This window comes from Anabrus simplex, chromosome 2 (assembly GCF_040414725.1).
Source record: "Anabrus simplex isolate iqAnaSimp1 chromosome 2, ASM4041472v1, whole genome shotgun sequence".
NCBI lineage: Eukaryota > Metazoa > Arthropoda > Insecta > Orthoptera > Tettigoniidae > Anabrus > Anabrus simplex.
The window spans coordinates 806721744-806749507 of record NC_090266.1 but is presented as its reverse complement, the minus strand read 5'-3'; positions in this window follow the sequence as shown (position 1 = coordinate 806749507).

The window sequence follows — 27764 nt, the reverse complement described above, 5'->3', positions numbered from 1 at the left end:
TATAGTGTACAACTTGAGCAATAATAGGAGTGGATGAGATGCAAGAAGACTAATGGACTCGAGAAGAGACATCCTGATAATAAAGTTGCTTGCACTTCATTCCACTTGTGTCAGCATGTTTGTGGAAAGTACAAGGGTCACAGTAACAAAATATTTGGCACTGGTAATTGTGGTGTCTTTCAAGGAAATATTATGTAAATCATGTTGCTGCTGTTTGGATTTCTTGTTTTACTTTTATCTTTATTGCTTATGGTGTAAGAGAAATTTGAAATTCTTTACATGTATAAAGAAAGCTCATTTGAAATATAAAGTCATACATTTAATATACGAACTGTATTTTTTATAAAAATAGTTTAATAAAATTTGCAAACTGTTTACCCCTAAGTCTTGATAGATCTTCACTGGCATATCCAGCTGGAATAAACGTAATATCTTGTACATAACTATCAGAGTGAGTGTACCCTAAATGCTGCTTACTATGTACCTCTTGTATTTGTATTCTGGCTGATTAATTCATATAACTAAAGTGCTAACGATAGTCATAAGGCTTCTCTTTTGTATTTACCATGCAATTTGGTTATGAATATTTTTCAGGCACAGCAGTCAGATAGTGTTTGGTGTTCTTTGTATCACTTTTCACCTAGATAACTTTTTAAAAAGCCCAACACCAATTTTCCTTCTATAGAATATCTGCTCTAAGTCTGATTCATTGGCTGAATGGTCAGCATTGAGGCCTTCGGTTCAGAGGGTCCTGGGTTTGATTCCAAGCCGGGTCGGGAATTTTAATCGTGTTTGATTACTTCTGGCTCAGGGACTGGGTATTTGTGTTTGTTCCAACACTTTCCTTTTCATATTCAAACAACACACTACACTATCAACCACCACAGAAACACGCAAGAGTGATTACATCCTTCGATATAAGGTTGGTGTCAGGAAGGGCATCCAGCTGTAAAACAGGACCAAATCCCCATGTGCGACACAGTTCGCACCCGTGACCCCACATGTGTGGGAAAAGCGGTAGAAGAAGAATATCTGCTCTAAAATGCCATGTTTGCAATGACAATTTCTCAGTACAGCGAACCTCTAACCTATTAACCCTGGAGCCTTATGTGTTTATTTGTCTCTTACCTTGAAATCATCCACCTTCATGTAGTGTAATGGCTAGTGCTATTAGCCAACATCCTTCGGGGTCCCAGGTTCAATTGCCAATACTGCCAGAAATTTAAGATTGACAGAAAGGTTGGTATGTAGCCCTCAAGGTGAAACCTACACGTTGAGAATAGATGTAGTTTAAGCAGTAAGTGATACCATTTAATGTTGTGCCCTAGTTGCTGACTATAAAATCCAAAGAATTAACAGTTTATAATGTTCATACTCAATGAACACAATGAACACCTTCACTTTTTAGTACTTTGTCCTTTGAGAATTGCTGCATTTTAAAATGCTCATAAATGAAAGCAGTAGGTTGAAATATAGGAGAGGTGTGATTATGGATTGCAGTGAAAAGGAGTTCTAGTCCGGTGTCGAGTGTTAATGAAAGTGATGCCCTTCTTGGCAAATTTCTCCAAAATATTTTAGGTTATATAAGAAATTTGAAGAGAGAATGCAGGTTTTCCCAAAAGCAGAATATTCATTGTAAAGGTTGTCATGAAGTAGGGACACTTACAAATAATATTGGCAGTTCTCGTCAAATCAAGTTTACATTACACTGCTACGTGTTGATGATTTGCCTGGTATGAAATGAAGGGTCACACAGGCAGGGTCAGACCAACACACATGAAGTGAACATACATGCAGATACTTGTTCCCTCTCACTTTAACAGTTGTGAATTGTTCCACTTTCTTGGTAAAGTCTAAAACATCACTAGTTATTATGTTCTTTTAGGAAAGCCTTTTTGTCCTCTCCACAGTTCCAAGAAAAATGTAATTCTGTTCAGAGTAAGCGAACAGCATTCATTTTAAATATTGTCATTGTTATGGTAACAGTAGTATGCAGCAAACTTTACACTTTCCAAGAAAGTATACAACAAATTATGCAGTAGGAAAAAACTTCAACAGAGCTGTGACACCAACTGTAATTTGCAGATATGCTCTACAATTAAAAACTTGCAAATTCATCTTAAATTTTTATCCATGTAATGTTGACTAAACTTGGAGAGTGACTTTGAGATCTTCTTTACATAAAATACTTTACATAAAATAACTTTGACACATAGAAGACTCGTGAATAATTGTTTAAGATCACTTCACACACACTTTTTCAGTAAGACAATTAGATTCTGTACTTGTGTCACCCTTTTTTCTTTTGTTAAAAGTCTTCTTGCCCAAAATAATTCTTGACTCTGAAGTACCTCAGCACCTCTTTTCTGAATACAATTGAAGGGAATAGGTAAACAGGCATAATTTTGCTGTAAATTGTATACCAAAATAAGACAAAGGGATGCCCAAATGTTGCCACTGAGATGCACTGCTGTTGATGTGTACCATATTTACTCGCATAGTTCTTGCCATCCCATAAGTTACGCACCTTGTTTTTGCCCTATATTACAATTTCTCAGTATGATGAACAGAGTCCTCAAGATGAAATCTACTCTTTGAGAACAGATGTAGTTTAAGCAGTAGGTGATACCATTTAGTGTTGTGAAATGTAGGTGGCAAGTAGTAGCCTTTCTCTTTCAAAATCTGGTATTTTCAAATTGCAGCGCTCGAGCAGTTCAGTGTGCGAGGCAGCACTGACCTGACACAGTAACGCTCTTTGTAGTCTACTTCGAACCCATTGTATTCTGTGTGAGGGCTTTGCGCGTGTTCTATGATCTCGTAACTGTAAGTCCAGAATGAGCAAGTATGCAAGTAATGTTGCATCGTATAAACTCGTGGTACGATAATCAATTACACCAAGATTTACAATAATAGTGCAGCAGGCCATAAGTTTTCAGTGTCGATTACCCTGTGCGGTACTGGTGAAAACAGAAAAATGAACTTCAAGTTACCGTAAAGTGTCTCACGGTCCGAAAACTGGTAAATTTCAAAGTAGAAGAGGAACTTCTGGAATATGTGATATCATTGTGCAATGACGGTTATGCTGTTTCTTATGACATGATTCCTGTGGTGATAATTAAAAACAGCTTCAAGAAAACTTGAATCTCAAACAGGATAGACAGGAATGAAGATGATCTGCTCTTGAAAGATGCAAGTGATACTGGCAGCAGCAGTTCTTCCTGTGGTAGCGACGATGAATTGTATATGTTGCCGGTATGCCATTATGTATGGTTGTGATTTGTACTTAAGCTAATTCGTATTTATTTTGCTCCATGTGCCGTTATCACCTCACAATAGGTGCAGTACCCATTAGGCTACTTCCTTTGTGTGGCAGATGTAAGCTTGTTCCGACTGTTCAGAAGAAAACTGACGCGATAATTTTTACGCTGAATGATGATCAACTTGTGTTTTTCCTAATGGTTATATATACATTTATCTGCCTTATCTTTGTAAATAAATTTTTTTGGTCAAAATTATCCAAATAATTCATGCGGCTGAATTTTTTCGCCTTTATTTTTAATTTAAGAAGTGTGCTAATTGTGTTCAAACTGCTCTGTCAAACTATATTTTATTGAAACATGGTGTTAGGAGTTCTTCGTTAGGAATGCCATCTGATCAGAGAACTTGACAGAATTGTACTCTTAAGCAAAGCGAATGAAAATATTTTGGTTTTCTTCGTGATGGTAAAAGGAATGTCTTGCAGGTATTGAAAAATAATTTTACATGGAGAGGAGGAATATGACTCATACTGTAGGGAAAGTTTAACCGATATAAAGTAGTAGTGAAGATAACCATCTTTTGGTGTTGGACATGTTTGGCTGCAACTCTTATCTTAATAGTCTAAATGTTTGCTCTGTATGGACGAGTTGACAGCATGGTATGCGCTGCATTTGGGAAATGTTGAGTTTGATCCCTACCTTTGACTGCCCAAAAAATGGCTTTTCGTGATTTCCAATTATTTTTTTTTCTAGTTGCTTTATGTCGCACCGACACAGATAGGTCTTATGGCGACAGTGGGACAGGAAAGGGCTATGAGTGGGAAGGAAGCGGCCGTGGCCTTAATTAAGGTGCAGCCCTAGCATTTGCCTGGTGTGAAAATGGGAAACCACGGAAAACCATTTTCAGGGCTGCCGACAGTGGGGTTCGAACCTACTATCTCCCAAATATGATTTCCAATTTTAATAATAATAATGATATTTGCTTTACGTCCCACTAACTGCTTTTACGGTTTTCGGAGACGCCGAGGTGCCAGAATTTTGTCCCACAGGAGTTCTTTTACGTGCCAGTAAATCTACCGACATGAGGCTGACGTATTTGAGCACCTTCAAATACCACCGGACTGAGCCAGGATCAAACCTGCCAAGTTGGGGCCAGATGGCCAGCGCGTCAACCGTCTGAGCCACTCAGCCCGGCGATTTCCAATTTTAACACCAGGCAAATGCTGAGGCAGTACCTTAATTAAGGCCATGGTTGGTTCCTTCACAGTCCTAGCCCTCTATCCCATCATCACTGAAAACCTACTTACAATGAAGCAATAACAGTAAATTTCCACCTTTTTGATAATCAATCAATCAATCAATCAATCAATCAATCAATCAGTCATATACAGTACATGTTTCATTCCATTTTGGAACATCTTCAGCTGTATTACAATGCTTAGGTGAAATTACAAAGTATTTATCTTCTTAAGAACATCTTAATAAGTACCTTGTTTTACTTAAAATTTAAATCTGAATTTTAAAAAATGGAAATAAATTAAAATCAGTGGTGATGCTTGAATGGGGTGGTGAAATGGGAGGGAAATGGACTTACTTATTTTAGCCTATTTAAAACTATTTCTATTCATTGCAACAGATGTTATAAAAAAAACTTTTTGTTTCCAGCACTTTTCACTATGATATATGATATTCTGCTTGTCTACTAATAAAATGTTTTTGAAAAATAACTTCCCGTTGTCACTGTTCTATATTTTACAAGGATGTTCTCTTCATTTGCTCCTTCCAAGGCGAATGTTGTTTGTTTTTAATTTTATAAAATTGTCTCTTGAATTCAATTAATTCAGGATCCCTGAAGCTGATTGCTGTCTTACTATTATTAAAAGCAAAAAGCAAAGTCACCTCCGTACAGGCCATGAAGGCCCTTGGAGGAGAGGAAGGTAAAGGCCTCCACTATCCGTAACCTCAGCACTTGATGGGGTAGAGTGGTTAACTCTACGCCCAGCCGCCTTTGCCCCCAGGAATTAACCTGGTACTCATTTTTGGTGTAGGCTGAGTGAACCTCAGGGCCATTTGCTCCTCCGGAAGTGGAAATCTCGTTTCTTAAATTTTACGACTTCCTGACGGGGAATCGAACCCACGTCCTTCCGGGCGAGCCGAGCACGCCTTTACCGCCTCAGCCAGGCAGCCCCTATTATTAAAAGAGCTTCCCTGAAATCTTGTTGTTGAAAAAATCTACTGTATCCTGGAGGAGCGACGGCTGATGCAGCCTTCCGTCATTTTTTTTAAATTCACATATATTTTAAGTAAAACAAGGTACTTATTAAGATGTTCTTAACAAGATAAATACTTTGTAATTTCACCTAAGTGTTGTAATACAGCTGAAGATGTTCCAAATGGAATGAAACATGTACTGCATTTGATTGATTGATTGATTGATTGATTGATTGATTGATTGATTGATTGATTGATTGATTGATTGAGTGATTGATTGATTGATTGATTGATTGATTTGCTTAATGCAAATATAAGCATCAAAAAGGTGGAAATTTACTGTTATTGATTCATTGTGAATAGGATTTGATACGGGAAATGAAGCCGATTTCTTGTGAACTGAAAATCTATCTGAGTTAATGCAACATTTCACCATTAGCAAAAACGGAAGAAAAAATTACTTTGTAAATAATTTACATAAGAACTCTTATTTAACATTGGACTAGAACTACAGATATGTTACATTGTCTGCAATGAAAATATTTACGTGCAAATGTGGGCTGATGTACTGACATCAAATACTTTTGTCATGTTTCCTTTTGATGAATTAAAATTAAATATTTATTCTACCTTATCAATACTATAAATTTATTGCCTTAAGCAATTTCTTCAGTTAATAAATGTTTCATTTTTATACTAACATCTTCAGCTATAAGTGTCCTTGCTTAGGTGAAAAGAGTAAAAGTGTACTAGTACATAGCTTTTCTAAAATTTTCTAAAAACATGCAAGAAACTTAAAAACTATTGGTTATTAATAGGGAAAGGATTTTAAGGTGGAAAGAATGGTCAGAAAACGGGGAGAAAAGGTTCTGAAAATACATACAAAAAGGTGTTGTTGAATTCACTTTATTAATGTTTAAACTTGGTACGTGACCTTTCATTATCTCATTTGCTGTGTTATAATAATTAATAAGCTTGTCATATTGGATTACACATAACATTTCAATGCTTTTGACAGTAAGTCGCTGGCGCTTTGAGCTGAGTATTTCCTTATAGCCTATCTAGAGAAACTCCACTCAACATCTACAGAAACTAATGGAGCACTTGTAAAGGATGTTCAGTCAAAGTTGCAAAGGTTTCCACATCTGGATTTTTCTTCAAATTAAATTCAAATTTGTCTTTAGCAAATCCATCAAGGTTGTCGCTAACACTCATCAACTTCTTCCACTGTTCCTCCTCCTTCGTACCCCTTTCTTCCAAACTCTGAATCACACAGGCAAATACTTGTAGCCATGCACTGCAAATAGTTCCAACTCTAGATCTTTGTTGTTATTGAGTAATTGTTAGGCTTAGTTGATGGTTGCTGCATCTGTTGAGTCTAGGGCATGTGTGAAGCATTTGATTTTATCAGTGTTTTCACAAAAGAAAACTGCGCATCTTATCCAAGTTCTCCACCTTATGGCGACAAAACTGTGGAAGGTGGATCTCAGTCACTTCTTGGTACAAAACTTAACAACTGGGAGCCTTTATGAGAAACTTCTTCAAAGCAGCAATGAAGACATTAACCCTGTTATAATTCTCCCCGATACTTTGTAAACACGGTTTAGTCCATATTATGCAATACATGTCACATGGCTGAGGTTGGGGTACCTGCCCTCCAGTTGTTGGAAGGCCGAAAGCATATAGCGTGCTTGATCAGTCACCACAAGTCTGACTTTTTCATAACCTATGCCCACTGGCCAAAGGCTAATACACGAGTCGTTGAATGATTGCATTATTGTGCATTTGAAACATTTTAAAAAGCATAGGTTTCACCCATTCACCAGATGATAGAAATTTATTCAAAATATATCTTTGTAGCTCATCAGTAGTTTCCTCTTAAACGAATCGCACTTCCCTGTTTGCCGCCTACCTCTTTTATTTTCTTGAAGACGTTCTCATAAATTGAATGTATGTAATTTTTTCTCAGAGTGCTCTCATTTGGTATTGACCTTTGCATGTACTTCTCAAGGAATGATTTGAATGCAGGATTGTATACCTTGTGGACTGGAATTCTCAACTGGATTAATGCTATGGCAAGCTCCGCATTGAACTCGTGCAGTGACAGCTGTTTTTCAGATCCTGAAACGAAGGCATGTATCAGAGTAGTTTTCTTAGGTTTCGGCTTGGAAAGGTCAGTGTTCTTCACATGTTTGCTGTACTGTATGCGCTGGTTTATTCTGTTTCTTTGATGCATGTCATCGATTGCAATATCTACTTCGCAGAAGGCACATCGAAGAATGATGCCATCAGTTTTGATAAATTGCATCTAGAATTCTTCTGAAAGAGCATGCAACTTCTCCTTCTTAACCTTCGACATGATTTTGTATTGTGAAAAAGACATTATAGTCTGGACTGGTAAAACACTAACACAGCCAACAAGAGAGTACACAGTCGACAGATGGAGCTGTTAAATTCATGTCAGTACAAATGAACTTAGTTTAAACTGTTTCATCATCATTGTTGAAATTTTAATTTGATTTCACAGCTGCAGGTTGGCCATTCTTGCTGAGGTTGACCATTGTTGCTGGGACATGAATTACTGATGGTTTCCAGAAATGATATTTTAATATTTATTGACTATTGTTGATTTCTGATCAAACAAAATTTTTAAAATCTCTTCAAGAAGAGAAAAAAATCTGTCTAATTAAAAAAAATGCTGATAAACATGAGGGAAAGGCATGAAATAGAAGTGTAAAGATGGCAAAATGTAGTAAAGTATTCTCAAAAAAAAAGGTGCAACGAATTGTGTTTAATTTGCTTAATTTCATGTTCCCAAATACATTATATTGACCTATTTGTGTGAAAATAGCTATATTTTTGGAAATATTAAAATCCCTTCACTAGTTATTCAGGTAATGATGTAATCAGCAGAAAGGGAGGGGATTGGTTGTGGGAGAATTAATCGTGTTAGTATTTACTGACTTTAAATGCTTTTATTTATAAAAAACTGTCACAGTTTGTCATAATGTTCATCAAAAAGTTCTTTGTACAAAAAACTTATGTTCCATAATTACTACATATCGAAGTGTTATATATATTTTCTTGCTGCTCTGTGTTGTTGAGAATATCTTGAATAAATCCTTAAAGTGAGTGACTTGTGGTGTTTCTGTATGTAACATAAAAATAAATTGTTAATGCTGTTAACAAGGGACATCCTGCAGTGGTCATTGTAAAGTTGAAAGATTGCAATCGAAAGGAGAATATAGGAATGTGAATATTTAACTGCTGATCGTTTATGTAAGATGAGTTTGTGTCTAAACAAATATTGACTCACCTCATTAATAAGGAGTCGTGAATTATTGCTGGCCTTGGAGCAGTCTCACTGTCGTAGATACGATTTTGCATCTTGTAAAGTAATGGTGCAAACTTGTTGGGGCCTGCCCATTAGTGAGGGGAGGTAGAAAGACTGTCTGGGAGAAGGCGTGCCCTTGGCTACCTTGCTATCTGTTACTGCTCTGTGGGAAGAACGGGAAATGACTTGGAGATTTGGAGGCTTAATCTTGTTTCTGCTATTCACTGGATTATAACATGTTCTACCTAACAATTTCAAATAAATTAACATACATTCAAAGAGAGGATTCTTATATTCAATTACATCATTAAAATTACTATCCTTATTGATCCAGGTGGATGTGAGTGTCCTCCAAGGTATTCATTAATCCACCTTTGTTCATTTTGTTTACGATAGTGAGTGTTTGTGAATCTATGGCTTGTCATGCTCCTGATATCTTATCACAAAATTGCGATTAGATTGCCCCACACATCTCGCATTGCATTGTGAACATATATCCCGGAGTCCAAATACCTATCCTTCCTTGAAATGTTAACAATAATCTGATTAAAAAATCTATGCTTCGTATTATTTATTAATGGAAAATGCGGTTTTATAATTGTGTTACTTAAAGAAAATTGTTCAAGCATAGATTTTTGCTTTATTATACGTAAACTTAACATATCTGTCTTTTTTTTTTTCTGTTAACATGTTTGATTACTGTTTGTAAATATCCTAATTATCTGATTTATGATGCTTATATTAAAACTGGGCCTGTTTCCGGATGAATAGAAGTTCTTTTTGACACTCGGATTTTGAAAGAGGTATGTTAAAGGCTCTGTTAATATAGCTATAATATGCTGATCTCTTTTGCGCCTTTGGATGTATCAAACTATTTTTAATTGTAGTTAATGAAAAGGTAGATATTCTGTGTATCTTGAAAGAAAAACCGCTCTTTTCCCGTTTCGTGATGATATCTAAAAAACATAAATGATCCCTCTTCTTCATTCTCAAGAGTGAATTTAATTTTAGAATCTAAGTTATTTAAAGTGTTCAAAATGTTACTGCTATTATTGCATCCTTGATCCACTATTACATATGTGTCATCCATGTATCATACCCTAAGATCTAACACATCTATTTGACCAGTTATCAATCAGTCAATACTGATCTGCATTTAGGGCAGTCGCCCAGATGGCAAATTCCCTATATGTTGTTTTCCTAGTCTTTTCTTAAATGATTTCAAAGAAATTGGAAATTTATTGAACATCTCACTTGGTAAGTTATACCAATTTCTAACTCCCCTTGCTATAAACAAATATTTGCCCCAATATGTCCTCTTGAATTCCAAATTTATTTTCATATTGTGATCTTTACTACTTTTAAAGACACCACTCAAACTTATTCGTCTACTAATGTCATTCCATGCCATCTCTCCGCTGACAGCTCGGAAGATACCACTTAGGATAAAGATGTTGATTCCCATAGGAAACCTGAAATATTTGTTCCGAATGAGTAAATTAATAATACCAATATAGTTTGGATAAATTTTCCAGCTAACTCATTCCTGGTTGCCAGCGTTTTGCCCCACTGAGCTAAGTTGGGCTCATCAATTGGTAAATAGCACACCTACCAAGACGCATGGCTAGTGCATACCGTGGAGGCCACTGCTTAGGCTACATAGAGCCACTGGCAGTGCCAATGCACTATGAGAGACTTTGTCTCATTTTCAAAAATTGATGCCTGCCTGACCATCAGATTATAAAGATTTCGATTCCCATTGGAAATCTGAAATATTTGTTCCAAATGAGTAAATTTATAATACCAATATAGTTGGTCCGTTGAACATTGATTCAGAAATGGAGCCACCGGCACTGCTAATACACTATGAGAGACTTTGTCTCATTTTCAAAAATTGATGCCTGCCTGACCATCAGATGATAAAGATGCTGATTCCCATAGGAAACCTCAAATATTTATTCCGAATGAGTAAATTTATAATACCAATATAGAGTGTCCATTATTGGACAAATTTTCCAGCTAACTCATTCCTGGTTGCAAGCATTTCACATCAGTGTGCTAAGTTGGGCTCATCAGTTGGTAAATTTATAATGTCCAATAACAGACCAACTATATTGGTATTATAAATTTACTCATTCGGAACAAATATTTCAGGTTACCTATGGGAATTAACATCTTTATCATCTGATGGTCAGACAGGCATCAGTTTTTGAAAATGAGACAAAGTCTCTCATAGTGCATTGGCACTGCAGGTGGCTCCATGTAGCCTACGCAGTGGCCTCCACGATATGCACGAGCCATGCATCTTGGTACGTGTGCTATTTACCAACTGATGAGCCCAACTTAGCACACTGGGGCGAAACGCTGGCAACCAGGAATGAGTTAGCTGGAAAATTTATAATTTCCAATAACGGACAAACTACAGTAGAAGTCCGTTATAGCGAGAATTCATAACGTCGGAAAATTTACTCGCTATATCAGATTGTCGTTATATCCGATTTTTGTATAAAAGTCGAAAAAACCCCCATGCAAATTAAAATTGGTATGAAACGGCAATCAGTTTGTTTCCGCAGAGGTTGTCCACACTACGGTTTACTTGTTTGTTATTTTTCGAAATCCGATACTACGTGAAAGTGTATGTTTAATTTCATTCTGAAAAAAATAGAGTACTGTATTTCTCCGAATCCAAGATGAACCCCACTTTTTCCTTCAAAAAATTTAAATCAGACTCAAAAAGTACTTTGTAAAATCATATGAATGCCTTTGTTGTACAATAGACCTACGCATTTTTAGACGCCGAACATTAACTTTCGTCATGCCAATTTTTTTGCGGCTGCACAATTATTCTTTATTTCCGCGGGTTTAAGGGCCATTAATTTAAAATTGGTATCATAATACCGAAGAGAACCCGTTGAAAATTTGCCGGCAGTACCTATTCCATGCGTCTGTACATTACGACGATCCATCAGGAAATTATTCTTGCTGTCTGTGAAACTGTTACTTTTACTCAGCATCAGATGTAACCGGCTACCGCTACATGCACGTCTCGCTGCCGGGTTCGGCCAACTTCAGCGGCTAGCGATGTATAGGCCTAATCGCGGACGTCGAAAGTCAACGAACGAGTTTATTGCGCCACGGTATGGCTATTCCGCTCTTTGTCTTCACGCTAACGCCAAATATTGACTTTAGTTAGGCCTATGCCGAAAATATTCCTGCTGTCTATAAGACTTAATTTTGCTAAGCGTCAAGTACAATAGACGCGTCATAACTCTGCCACTGAGTAGCCATGGCCTTTCTAAGAATTCGAAGGCTCGCATGTTTTGATGTCATTCTGCAGATTTGAGAAACGTTTTTGTAAAGGCTAATAGAACGCCATACTCTCTTCACTATTTCCTGCGGTCCTGTGTGTAACTTCACTGGCGATGTAGGCTATAGTAAGGAGGCGGTCGCTTATTGTCAACGAGTTTTGTGCGCGTGTGAAATTAAGTAGCGTGGTTACCGCGGTAGTTGCCAGTGGTATCCATTAACTTACTGTTAGGGCGCGAATGCAAGAGACATGAGATTCTGAGAAAAAAGTACGGTATCACTCCAGAGGTTTCTGTGGCAAACACTTCAGTTCTCTTCTTCAAACGGTGTTACCTTACCGTATATGTATCATGAAAACATATTTCAAACGCAAGTAGAGAAATGATAACCTCCTCGCGAAAAATTTACATTTAAATAGCCTTTCCGAAATTTAACTAGATGCGAGAAGATATAAAATATCCTCTGAAATCAGTGATGTACTCTGCCATATCTTGAGATGTATCACATTCTTACTTAATTTCCGTATATAACATTAAAATTAAGATATCGTTTAATTCAGTCTTTATTTTTAACGAGTTAACAACTGCTATCGGCCACGTTATTTACGCATTTATTACGAAACGTGTTACCCTCTTTCATTTCGAATTTTCTTTAGAGAACAGCAGTCGACGGGTATTAGGTACCGGGTACTAATCAACTCCAACATCGCCTTTGAATGTCGACGAGAGAACTCGCAAATGCACAAAGTGAGAAAACTATACCGTACGATACCGAAGAAGATCGATCGCATTTTGTCGCAAACGTTTCAGTTTTCTTATTCAAACAGCGGCACCTATCCTAACTTAACCGTACTATACGTATGATGAAAACACACTTCAAGCGCCAGTAGAGAAATGATAACCTTCTCGATATACATTTTCATTATAGCCGTTCTGTAATTTAACCAGACGCGATAAAATCTAAACTAACCTCCGAAATCCAAATTAAGCATTCTGCCATATCTCGAGGTGTATCCCTTTCTTACTTAATTGAGTATTTAGCCTCAAAATTAAGCGGTCGTTTAGTCAGCCTTAATTTTTAACGAGTTAACAACCGTTTACTTACCGGTACGCATTTATTACGAAAATATGTTCTCTTTCATTTCGAAATTTCTTTACGGAACAGCAGTCGACAGGTATTACTATTCGACTACGACATCGCCTTCGAATGTCGACGAGAGAACACTCTAGTGCACATAGCGAGGAAACGATGCCGACGGTAATCGATCGTATGCAATATCATCGCTGGGGTGCATAAGCATCGCTTACGGAAAAAATCGCACGCGCTTAATAGCTCGTAATAACGGATGCGTCAGTGATAGCGCTGTCGCGGTAACCGAAGGACGATACACAGTTTAATATAGGAATTTTGAAGGGACAGAAAAAAGTCGTTGCTATATCGAAGTTCTCGTTATATGACGTACTCGCTATAGCGGATTTCTGCTGTATATTGGTATTACATACCACTTAGTCGAGCGGGTCGTCTTCTTTCTCCCAAGTCTTCCCAGCCCAAACTTTGCTACATTTTTGTAACGCTACTCTTTTGTTGAAAATCACCCAGAATATATCGAGCTGCTTTTCTTTGGATTTTTTCCAGTTCTTGAATCAAGTAATCCTGGTGAGGGTCCCATACACTGGAACCATACTCTAGTTGAGGTCTTACAAAAATCTTATATGCCCTCTCCTTTAGATTCTTACTACAACCCCTGAACACCCTCAAAACCATGTGCAGAGATCTGTTTCCTTTATTTAAAATCCCATTTATGTGATTACCCCAATGAAGATCTTTCCTTATATTAACACCTAGATACTTACAATGATCCCCAAAAGGAACTTTCACCCCATTAACGCAGTAATTAAAACAGAGTACTTTTCTTTTTTGTGAAACTCACAACCTGACTTTTAATCCTGTTTATCACCATACCATTGCCTGCTGTCTATCTCACAACATTATCAAGGTCACGGTGCAGTTGCTCACAATCTAGTAACTTATTTATTACTCTATACAGAATAACATCATCCGCAAAAGGCCTTACCTCTGATTCCACTCCTTTACTCAAATCATTTATATATATAAGAAAATATAAAGGTCCAATAATACTGCCTTGAGGAATTCCCCTCTTAATTATTTCATGGTCTGATAAAGCTTCGCCTACTCAAATTCTCTGACATCTATTTTCTAGAAATATAGCAACTCATTCAGTCACTATTTTGTCTAGTCCAATTGCACTCATTTTTGCCAGTAATCTCCCATGATCCACCCTATCAAATGCCTTAGACAGGTCAATCGCGATACAGTCCATTTGACCTCCTGAATCCAGGATATCTGCTATTCTTGCTGGAATCCTACAAGTTGAGCTTCAGTAGAATAAACTTTCCTAAACCTGAACTCCCTTCTATCAAACCAGTTATTAATTTCCTTAGCTTATCCTTAGCTGCCTTCTTTGCTAGATTCAGTTTCTTAGGATGTTCCTTCAATTTCTCCTTACTTCAACACCCATTTCTAACTCTATTTCTTTCCAATGTGCATCTCCTTCTTAGTCTCTTTATTTCTCTTTACCATTCCTTATCACCTTAAAGGTACAAACCTGTTTTCACAATCCCCAACAATTGCTTTAAATCAGAAAGTATGCCTTCCCAAAGCCTACATGCAATGCATGTGAAACTTACTGGCCTGTAATTTTCAGCTTTATGTCTATCACCCTTTCCCTTATATACATAGGCTACTATAGCAACTCTCCATTCATTTGGTATAGCTCATTCATGCAAACAATAGTCAAATAAGTACTTCAGATATGTTACTATATCCCAACACATTGCCTTTAGCATATCCCCAGAAATCGTATCAATTCCAGCCTCTTTTCTACTTTTCAAATTTTGTATCTTATTGTTAATGCCACTGTTAAATTATTAAACTTCAATCTTTGTCTGTATTGAACCAAGATTACAACTTACTATATTGAATTATTTCTGCTATGTTTAAGTCAAGTTTTCAGAAGTGCGATAAATTAAGCACATGCTGCTTCAAGGCTATTCTATTTTAATTTGTTGTTCTTTTAAATCCACTTTATATCATAAGTGAGCTGACTGGTTTGCATATGTTTTTATCAGTTTATAGCATAAGACTCACAAGTCTTGGACTTGTAGAAAATATGATATTAGAGACAGTATATTTTAACACTGTTTCATGTCGTTAATTTGGTTTTAAATGGTGATCAATTTGATGTTGATAAACTTATATTATTGTCAATTTTTCTACAAACTTCTATCAGCTGATGATGATGCAGAGGTGTGTCGAAACTAGTACTGATTGAAATATATGTTGTAATTAAATCTACGCAGCAATTTTTATGTATTGAATAAGGTGGACCCAAATTATAATAAGTAGTAATGTCACTGTTATCATTTGTAAATTTTAATACTTATTATCCCTGTAACCAACAATCTTTACATACTGCTGACTGAATACTTCTGCCTTTTGAAGACCTTCACATACACACTCCCCTTGTTCATTAATCATCATCGTCATCATCATCATCATCATCATCATCATCATCATCATCAATGTCCTGCTCCAGTCACTCGGGTGTGGTTAACAAGCCTCCTCCACTCCTTTCTGTCCTTCCACTTTTCCTGCTCCATTACTTCCGCCACATCCAATCCAGCTTCTCTAATGTCTTTCTGAATCTGATCCATCCATCTTCTTCTCGGTCTGCCAACTGGTCTGTTTCCCTTAACTTCTCTTTCCAATTCCCTTCTTGCTACCCTTTCTATTTCCATTCTTTTTACATATCCGAACCATCTCAGTCTTGCTTTCTGTATGTTCTGTACTAACGGTTCTATATTTAGCTCTTCTCTGATTTTAATATTTTGAATTCTATCTCTTCTTGTGTTTTTAACCAATGTTCTTAAAAATGTCATTTCTGCTGCTTGGATCTTACTATCTTGTCTCTTATTAGTTACCAGCGTTTCTAGTCCATATGTTACAATTGGTATGAAGTACTGTTTATATTATGTTAATTTCGTTCTCTTGGGTACTTTGTCATCCTATAAAAGCTCTCTGACTTGATAAAATGTTGTACCTTTACTTAGTCTGTTATTAATTTCAGGGTTGATTTCATTACTTCCATTAATAATGCTACCCAGATATGTAAACTATTCTACATTCTCTAACCGTTCTCTGTCTATGTTCACTTGGCTTCTCTTTTCCACAGTGCATGACTACAGTTTTCTTTTTACTAATTACTATTCCAAACTCCTTCAGATTTTCATTCCAAATGTCCAATCTCCTTTGTACTTCCTTTTCTCCCTTTCCCCAAATCACCCCATCATCTGCAAATACCAAAGCATTCACTTCATCACTACGGATACTCTGTTTTACACGTTTTATGATTTCATCCATCAATATAGTAAACAATAATGGCGACAGTGCACTTTCTTGCTTGAGACCTCAAAATGTTTCAGAGTCACCACTCCCCACTTGTACACTGCTTTTACTCTCATGACACAACATTTTTATCTTGTTAATTAATGATCTTAGTACATTCCTTTTCAATAGGCATTCCCATACATGTTTTCTCTTAACTGTATCGTAAGCTTTATCCAAATCCAAAAATATGAATATGATATCCTGGCTCCTTTCCAGATGTTATTCCATTATCGTTCGCACTGTAAATATCAAGTCTGTTGTTGATCTAATTGGTCTAAAGCCATATTGTTCTTCCTCTAACTGTGTTTCTATTATATCCCTCAGTCTATGAGTTTCTCCATTTTTTTTTAGCCCATGTGATAATAGGGTTATACTTCTATAATTTTCACATTTCTTCCTATTTCCTTTTTTCAACAGTGGTACAATGCTTCCTTGTTGCCAATCTTCAGGTATTCAGGTGTTCATTAATGATTCCTGGAATGTCCTTCTTGGAACCTCTTTCTGCCTTAAAGTTCCTATACATACCCTTCCATTTTTCTCTAAAATTTCTATGAATGCCAATGATGCTTGCCATCATGTTATCCCTAGCTGACTTCTTTGCTAGATTCAATTTTCCTATTAAGTTCCTTCAATTTCTCCTTAATTCCACAGCCATTTCTAACTCTATTTCTTTCCAATTTGCACCTCCTTCTTAGTCTCTTTATTTATCTATTATAATAAGGTGGGTCTTTACCATTCCTTACCACCCTTAAATGTACAAACCTGTTTTCACATTCCTCAACAGTTGCTTTAAATCAAAAAGAATGCCTTCCCAAAGCTTACATGCAATGCATGTCAAACTTACTGGCCTGTAATTTTCAGTTTTATGTCTATCACACTTTCCTGTATACACAGAAGCTACTGTTGCAACTCTCCATTCATTTTGTATAGCTCCTTCATGCAAACAATGATCAAGTAAGTACTTAAGATATGGTACTATATCCCAACCCATTGTCTTTAGTATATTCCCTGAAATCTTATCAATTCCAGCCGCTTTTCTACTTTTCAACTTTAGTATCTTATTTTCAGTGTCATTGTTATCATATGTAAATTTTAATATTTCTTTAGCATTAGTCAACTCCCCTGTCTGAACATTAACCTTGTAAACAACAATCTTTACATATTGCTGACTGAATACTTCTGAGACCCTCACATACACACACTCCCCTTGTTCATTAATGATTCCTGTAATGTCTTTCTTGGAACCTGTTTCTGCCTTAAAGTACCTATACATACCCATCCAATTTTTACTAAAATTTGTTTGACTGCCAATTATGATTGCCATCATGTTATCCTTAGATGCCTTCTTTGCTAGATTCAATTTCCTAGTAAGTTCCTTCAATTTCTCCTTACATCCATAGCCATTTCAAACTCTATTTCTTTCCAGTCTGCACCTCCTTCTCAGTCTCTTTATTTCTCTATTATAATAAGGTGGGTCTTTACCATTCCTTACCACCTTTAAAGGTACAAACCTGTATTCACATTCTTGAACAATTGCTTTAAACCCATCTCAGAGTCTGTTTACATTTTTATTTACCGTTTTCAAATGTTTCAAAACTCTTTTATGCCTGCTTTATCAGCCATTTGGTACTGCTTAATAGTCGTACTCTTAAGACCTCCCTTTCTATCATATTTATTTTTTAACTTTGACAAAAGCAGCTTCATGATTATTAATGCCATCTATTACTTCGGTTTCTCTATAAAGCTCATCTGGTGTTACCAGCACCACGTCCAGGATATTTTTCCCTCTAGTTGGTTCCATCACTTTCTGAATCAGCTGTCTTTCCCATATGAGCTTATTTGTCATTTGTTGGTCATACTTCCTGTCGCTCGGATTACCTTCTCAATTGACATTTGGTAAATTGAGATCTTTACAAAGCCTTAATAACAATAAAAAATCTTCCACCTTTTTTGATACTTATATTTGCATTTAAGCAAATCAATTAATCATACATAGTACATGTTTCATTCCTTTTTAGAACATCTTCAGCTGTTTTATATTGCTAAATATTATACACAATCAATACTGATCTGCATTTAGGGCAGTCGCCCAGGTGGCAGATTCCCTATCTGTTGCTTTCCTAGCTTTTTCCGAAATGATTTCAAAGAAATTGGAAATTTATTGAACATCTCCCTTGGTAAGTTATTCCAATCCCTAACTCCCCTTCCTATAAATGAATATTTGCCCCAGTTTGTCCTCTTGAATTCCAACTTTATCTTCATATTGTGATCTTTCCTACTTTTATAAACGCCATTCAAACCTATTCGTCTACTAATGTCATTCCACGCCATCTCTCCGCTGACAGCTCGGAACATACCACTTAGTCGAGCAGCTCTTCTTCTTTCTCTCAATTCTTCCCAACCCAAACATTGCAACATTTTTGTAACGCTACTCTTTTGTCGGAAATCACCCAGAACAAATCGAGCTGCTTTTCTTTGGATTTTTTCCAGTTCTTGAATCAGGTAATCCTGGTGAGGGTCCCATACACTGGAACCATACTCTAGTTGGGGTCTTACCAGAGACTTATATGCACTCTCCTTTACATCCTTACTACAACCCCTAAACACCCTCATAACCATGTGTAGAGATCGGTACCCTTTATTTACAATCCCATTTATGTGATTACCCCAGTGAAGATCTTTCCTTATATTAACACCTAGATACTTACAATGATCACCAAAAGGAACTTTCACCCCATCAATGCAGTAATTAAAACTGAGAGGACTTTTCCTATTTGTGAAACTCACAACCTGACTTTTAGCCCCGTTTATCAACATACCATTGCCTGCTGTCCATCTCACAACATTTTCGAGGTCACGTTGCAGTTGCTCACAATCTTGTAACTTATTTATCACTCTATAGAGAATAACATCATCCGCAAAAAGCCTTACCTCCGATTCCACTCCTTTACTCATATCATTTATATATATAAGAAAACATAAAGGTCCGATAACACTGCCCTGAGGAACTCCCCTCTCAACTATTACAGGGTCAGACAAAGCTTCACCTACTCTAACTCTCTGAGATCTATTTTCTAGAAATATAGCAACCCATTCAGTCACTCTTTTGTCTAGTCCAATTGCACTCATTTTTGCCAGTAGTCTCCCATGATCCACCCTATCAAATGCTTTAGACATGTCAATCGCGATACAGTCCATTTGACCTCCAGAATCCAAGATATCTGCTATACCTTGCTGGAATCCTACAAGTTGAGCTTCAGTGGAATAACCTTTCCTAAAACCAAATTGCCTTCTATCGAACAAGTTATTAATTTCACAAACATGTCTAATATAATCAGAAAGAATGCCTTCCCAAAGCTTACATACAATGCATGTCAAACTTACTGGCCTGTAATTTTCAGCTTTATGTCTATCACCCTTTCCTTTATACACAGGGGCTACTATAGCAACTCTCCATTCATCTGGTATAGCTCCTTCGACCAAACAATAATCAAATAGGTACTTCAGATATGGTACTACATTCCAACCCATTGTCTTTAGTATATCCCCAGAAATCTGGTCAATTCCAGCCGCTTTTCTATTTTTCAACTTTTGTATCTTATTGTAAATGTCATTGTTATCATATGCAAATTTTATTTCTTCTTTGGCCTTAGTCTCTTCCTCTATCTCGACATTATCCTTGTAACCAACAATCTTTACATACTGCTGACTGAATACTTCTGCCTTTTGAAGATCCTCACATACACACTCCCCTTGTTCATTAATTATTCCTGGAATGTCCTTCTTGGAACCTGTTTCTGCCTTAAAATACCTATACATACCTTTCCATTTTTCACTAAAATTTGTATGACTGCCAGTTATGCTTGCCATCATGTTATCCTTAGCTGTCTTCTTTGCTAGATTCAATTTTCTAGTAAGTTCCTTCAATTTCTCCTTACTTCCACAGCCATTTCTAACTCTATTTCTTTCCAGTCTGCACCTCCTTTTTAGTCTCTTTATTTCTCTATTATAATAAGGTGGGTCTTTACCATTCCTTATCACCCTTAAAGGTACAAACCTGTTTTCGCATTCCTCAACAATTTCTTTAAACCCATCCCAGAGTCTGTTTACATTTTTATTTACCGTTTTCCACCGATCATAGTTACTTTTTAGAAACTGCCTCATACCTGCTTTATCAGCCATATGGTACTGCCTAACAGTCCTACTTTTAAGACCTTCCTTTCTATCGCATTTATTTTTAACTACCACAAAAACAGCTTCATGATCACTAATACCATCTATTACTTCAGTTTCCCTATAGAGCTCATCTGGTTTTATCAGCACCACATCCAGGATATTTTTCCCTCTGGTTGGTTCCATCACTTTCTGAATCAGCTGTCCTTCCCATATTAACTTATTTGCCATTTGTTGGTCATGCTTCCTGTCGTTCGCATTTCCTTCCCAATTGACATCTGGCAAATTCAGATCTCCCGCTACAATCACATTTCTTTCCATGTCGTTTCCCACATAGCTGACTATCCTATCAAATAATTCCGAATCCGCATCAGTGCTACCCTTTCCCGATCTGTACACTCCAAATATATCAAGTTGCCTATTATCTTTAGAAATGAGCCTTACACCTAGAATTTCATGTGTCTCATCTTTAACTTTCTCGTAGCTTACAAATTCTTCTTTCACCAGAATGAAAACTCCCCCTCCCACCTTTCCTATCCTGTCTCTACGATACACACTCCAGTGCCGTGAGAAAATTTCTGCATCCATTATATCATTTCTCAGCCATGATTCAACTCCTATTACAATATCTGGTAAATATATATCTATTAAATTACTTAATTCTATTCCTTTCTTTACAATACTTCTACAGTTCAGCACTAACAATTTTATGTCATCCCTACTTGATTTCCAGTTCCCTGTTCCCTTATCACCGCTCCCTAGGCCATCCCGTTTCCCTGAATGTACCTCCCTATTACCCTTCCAAACAAATTTCCTAACTTATACGTACCACTGCGGTTTAAATGAAGGCCATCCGAGCGCAGATCCCTATCTCCTACCCACCCATTAGGATCTAGAAATTTCACTCCCAGTTTCCCGCATACCCACTCCATAGTCTCATTTAAATCCCCAATCACCCTCCAGTCAGTATCCCTCCTACACAGTATTCCACTAATAACAATCTCTGCTTTCTTAAACTTCACCCATGCTGCATTTACCAGATCCCACACATCTCCAACTATGTTGGTACTTATATCAGCTTGCCTTACGTTGTTGGTACCAACGTGAAACACTACCACCTTCTCCTTCCCCTCCTCCCTCTCTTCTACTTTCCTCAACATCTGCCTCAACCTAATTCCTGGATAACATTCTACCCTGGTTCCCTTTCCTCCACACACTTTCCCCACGTGTCTAACGATGGAATCCCCCATGACCAGAGCCTCAACCCTACCCACCTCATTTGATCCCCTCCCCTACTGGTCAGCCCTATCTTTTCTGATAGCTGCAGAAGCTACTTCCTCCTCCCTTTTCTCCTTCCCATGACCCTGTTCCACCTGTCTTTTCCTATCCTCTACTCTACATTTCCCTTTCCTACCTTTTCCCTTCCTCCTACTTCCATGCATCTCAGCAACAGTTCCCGGTCCCTCATCTTCCCTCTGTTGTTCTACCTGAAGTGACTCGTACCGATTTCGCACAGACACCTGTCCTGAATTCTGATCCTGAATAGAGCCCTTGGCCTGCAATCTCCTTCCCCTTAGAACATTAGACCACCTGTCTTCTACAACTCCTCCCTTTCCTTCCCCTCCCTCTTGTACACCTACTGTAACCTGTACATTGTTTGAGGGAGTCCTATCTTCCTTCCTGTCTTCTGTGAGAATCCTAATTATCTCCCTCAAACTTTCCAACTCCTCCCTCATACCCCTGAATGCCTCACCACACCCACAATAAGTACACTCGCGCTCCTTAGCCATTCTTTACGGGGGAAAAATTATAAATTAGAAAAATGAAGTAACTTATTTGCAAAAAAATAAATGAACGGAGGGATATATTGTCTGGGATAGTACACAACAATAAGGTAATTAATATACGACTACACTACAATACTACTTAGTCGTGCTCTATTTTTTTTTTTATCCTACAACCCCTAACAGGATAAAAACTGCTGTTAATTACTGAATATCGAAAGTAATACACAAGAACTACACAATTCCAAACTGCAATTAAGCCTATCCTAATTTCAACGATATTTTAGTAAGAGTTTCTACGGATACCTCTACTACACCAGTACTACACAAATATTTTACAATAATAAAATAAGCACACTAAATTCTAATAGGATATTACTCGTATACTACTGTACAGTACACTACAGTAATTTTTAAACTACTTTCAGACGTATCCTAATTACGATACCGGTACCGTACCGTATGTCACTACTAAGCAGAACAGAAATGAAATTTGCAAGAACTACTGTACTCAAAGATTACCAACGAAGCTAAATGCTTAGACAAATTATTATTAGTATTAGGGTCTAATAGATACACACGAAAGATAACACACGAATATAGTAGGCAAAATACGGCACTATCTAAATGTACCGTACTGTATCTATACTACAATGTATCTACACTACACTATACTGCGTTTGGTTAAATGCTTAAGTATCACAAGGATTGCCGTACACGAAGAAAAACACGAAAATAACTGGCAAGATACTATCTAATATATTATACCTTATCTTCACTACAATTCTACTGAAATGTGGTTATGTGATTATTACAGCTGGTGGATTACTATATTTTCCCTACTCCACGGGACGGAGAAAAAAAAAAATGTCCTTAATTACGCCTACTGAAAAATACGAGGTTGTCTACAATAACTTCTCAAATATTTCTGTCAAAACTACTACTACTATTACTCCAGGGACTTGAACTGCAATTACTGGGATATATGAACTTTATTAGTATTAGCTAACCGCTCATAAATACTGAAAGATCGAGGGAGCGAAATATAAATTACGGATACTAACTACCTACTCAGAAGTACAAATGAATGGAATACAAGGTCAGCTGATTTTTATTTATATTTACTTGACTACACTACACCCTTTGTTCACGACTGTAGCCAACAATGCAATATTTGAATATGAGGAGCGACAATAATCAATAACAATACGACTGTTAACTGTTAACTATTACCGTGAAATCTCTTTAACGTCTTTTTAAATGGAAGTTTACAGGCGTATCGTGTTTTTTAATGTAGTAAATTATTACCTTCGCGATAGTTTGAACGTATATCTATACGAAATACCGGAGAAGTTGCTGCAGAAATTACGGTACTATTCCTTATGATAATCTGCCTTTGTAAGTACAACCAACGAACCTACAGATACCGGTATTTACAAATATTTTTAAAGTTAATATTGTTACCTAAAGTATTACCTAAACCTAAATTCGAAACAAGGTGCACCTAGCTAGCCTACTTAACCTAGAAAACGTAATTTACTGAAGACCAACTGAATTACTTGTTACAAAATTTAAATAATTATTACTACTCCCAATTTCTACCAACAAGCACTAAACACCACTAAACAGCACTAAATGAATCAGATCTACACAAAATTAAGCTATTTCAATAGGTTTTCACTACTTTATCACTACAATAATGCAAGAGCTCTCTCAACAGCCAACCGTTTAAAGCTTAGGTGAATTCACTAAGTATTTATCTTTTTAAGATCATCTTAAACAGGCACCTTGTTTTTCTGAAATACTACGTGAATTTAAAATAAAATAAATTAAAAACAATGTGGATGGTTGAATGGGGTAGTGAAATGAGAGGGAAATGGATCTACTTATAGTTAGCCTATTTTTTAAAAACGATTTCTATTCATTTAAACAGATGTTGTAAAAAATGTTTGTAGCACTTTTATCGCTAAAATATTCTGCTTGTCTTATAAAAAGTTTTTGAAAAAAAATAACTTTCCTTTGTCACTGTTCTGAATATTGCTAGGTATTCTCTTCATTTACTCCCTCCAAGGTGGCTGCTGTTTGTTTTAAATTTACAAAATGTCTTGAATTCTGTTAGTTCAGGAACCTCGAAGCTGAATGCTGTTTTGCTATTAATAAAAGAGCCTCCCCATAATCAAGACGGAAGGCTGCTTCAGCTGTAGCTCCTGCAAGGACACAGTAGGAGTGGATTTTGACAACAACAAGATTATGGGGAGGCTCTTTTATTAATAGCAGAAAAGCAATCAGCTTCGAGGTTCCTGAACTAACCAAATTCAAGAGACATTTTGTAAATTTAAAACAAACAGCAGCCACCTTTGAGGGAGTAAATGAAGAGAATACCTAGCAATATTCAGAACAGTGACAAAGGAAAGTTATGTTTTCAAAAACTTTTTATTAAAAGACAAGCAGAATATTTTAGCGATAAAAGTGCTGGAAACATTTTTTTACATTTGTTCAAATGAATAGAAATAGTTTTTTTTTTAAATAGACTAACTATAATTAGATCCATTTCCCTCTAATTTACTACCCCATTCATCCATCCACATTGTTTTTAATTTCTTTTAATTTATTTGAAATATACGTAGTATTTAAGAAAAACAAGGTACCTGTTTAAGATGTACTTAAAAAGATAAATACTTAGTGAATTCACCTAAGCAATGTAAAACAGCTGAAGATGTTCTAAAAAGGAATAAAACATGTACACTGTGTATGATTAATTGATTTGCTTAAATACAAATATAAGTATCAAAAAGATGGAAGATTTTTTATTGTTATTAAGTCTTTGTAAATAGGATTTGGTACGGGAAATGAAGCTGATTTCTTGCAAAATTGAGATCTCCCGCTACAATCACATTCCTTTCCATGTCGTTTCCCACATAGCTAATTATCTTATCAAATAATTCTGAATCAGCGTCAGCGCTACCCTTTCCCGGTCTGTACACTCCAAAGACATCAAGTTGCCTATTGTCTTTAGAAATGAGTCTTACACCTAGAATTTCATGTTTGTCATCTTTAACTTTTTCATAGCTTACAAATTCTTCTTTCACCAAAATGAATACTCCCCCTCCTACCATTCCTATCCTATTTCTGCGATAACACCCCAGTTCTGTGAGAAAATTTCTGCATCCATTATATCATTTCTCAGCCATGATTCAACTCCTATTACAATATCTGGTAAGTATATATCTATTAAATTACTTAATTCTATTCCTTTCTTTACAATACTTCTACAGTTCAACACTAACATTTTTATGTCAACCCTACTTGACTTCCAGATTCCTGTACCCTTATCACTGCTACCTAGACCACCCTGTTTCCCTGAATGTACCTCCCTATTACCCTTCCAAACAAATTTCCTAACTTGTACGTACCACTGCGATTTAAGTGAAGGCCATCTGAGCGCAGATCCCTACCTCATAGCCACCCATTAGGATCTAGAATTTCACGCCCAGTTTCCCACATGCCCACTCCATAGTCTCATTTAAATCTCCAATCACCTTCCAGTCAGTATCCCTCCTACACAGTATTCCACTGATAACAATCTCTGCTTCCTTAAACTTCACCCGTGCTGCATTTACCAGATCCCACACATCCCCAACTATGTTGGTACTTATATCAGCTTGCCTTACGTTATTGGTACCAACGTGAAACACTACCACCTTCTCCTTCCCCTCCTCCTCCTCCTCCTCCTCTACTTTCCTCAACATCTGCCTCAACCTAATTCCTGGATAACACTGTACCCTGTTTCCCTGTCCTCCACACACTTTCCCCACATGTCTAACTAGGGAATCCCCCATGACCAGAGCCTCAACCCTACCCACTTCATTTGATCCCCTCCCGTCCTGGGCAGCCCTGTCTTTCCTGACAGCTGCAGAAGCTACTTCCTTTTCCCTTTTCTCCCCACCCATGACCCTGTTCCACCTGCCTTTTCCTATCCTCTACTCTACATTTCCCTCTTATACCTTTTTCCTTCCTCCTACTTCCACACACGTCTGCAACAGTTCCCTGTTCCTCATCTTCCCTCTGTTGTTCTACCTGCAGTGACTCGTACCGTTTTCGCACAGACACCTGTCCTGAATTCTGATCCTGAATAGAGCCCTTAGCCTGCAATCTCCTTCCCCTTAGAACATTAGACCACCTGTCTTCTACAGTTCCCCCTGTCCTTCCCATCCCTCTTTTACATCTACTGTATCCTGTACATAGTTTGAGGGACGCCTACCTTCCTTCCTGTCCTGAGAGAATCCTAATTATCTCCCTCAAACTCTCCAACTGCTCCCTCATACTCCTCAATGCCTTGCACACCCACAGTTCCTACACTTGCACTCATTAGCCATTCTTTACATAAAAATTAAAAGAAGAAGAAAAATAAAATAAAAATGAAAGGATAGAAATATCGTCTAGGATAGTACACAAAAAACACACGACAATACAGTAATTAATATACTACTTCACTACAATATTACTTAGTCGTACTGTATTTTTATCCTACAACACCCTAACAGGATAAAAACTGCCGTTAATTACTAAATACCGAAAGGAATACACAAGAAATACACAATTCTAAACTGCAATTAAGCCTATCCTAATTACAACAACAGAATTCTAGCAGTAGAGTTTCTACAGATACCTCTACTATACTACACAAGTATTTTACAATAATAGAATAAGCATGCTAATTTCTAATAAGATATTATTCGTATATTACTGTACAGTACACTAAAATAATTTTAAACTACATTCAGATGTGTCCTAATTACAATACCGTATGCACAAACAGGAATGAAAATTGCAAGTTTGAAATTTGCAAGAACTACTCAAAGATTACCAAAAAAGCTAAATGCTTAGACAGATTATTATTAGTACTATGCTCTAATAGATACATGCGCAAAGATACACACAAATATAGCAGGCAAGATACGGTACTATCTAAATATACCGTATCTACACTACAATTCTCAACTGAAATGTGGTTATCTGATTTTTACCGCTGGTGGATTACTGTTATTTTTCCCTACTACGCGGGACGAAGAATAAAAAGTGTCCTTAAATGCTGAAAAATAAGAGGTTGTCTACAATAATTTTTGTCAAAACTACGCCGGGGGGGCTTGAACTGCAATATTATTGGGATATAGGAATTTGACCGGGCGAGTTGGCCGTGCGCGTAGAGGCGCGCGGCTGTGAGCTTGCATC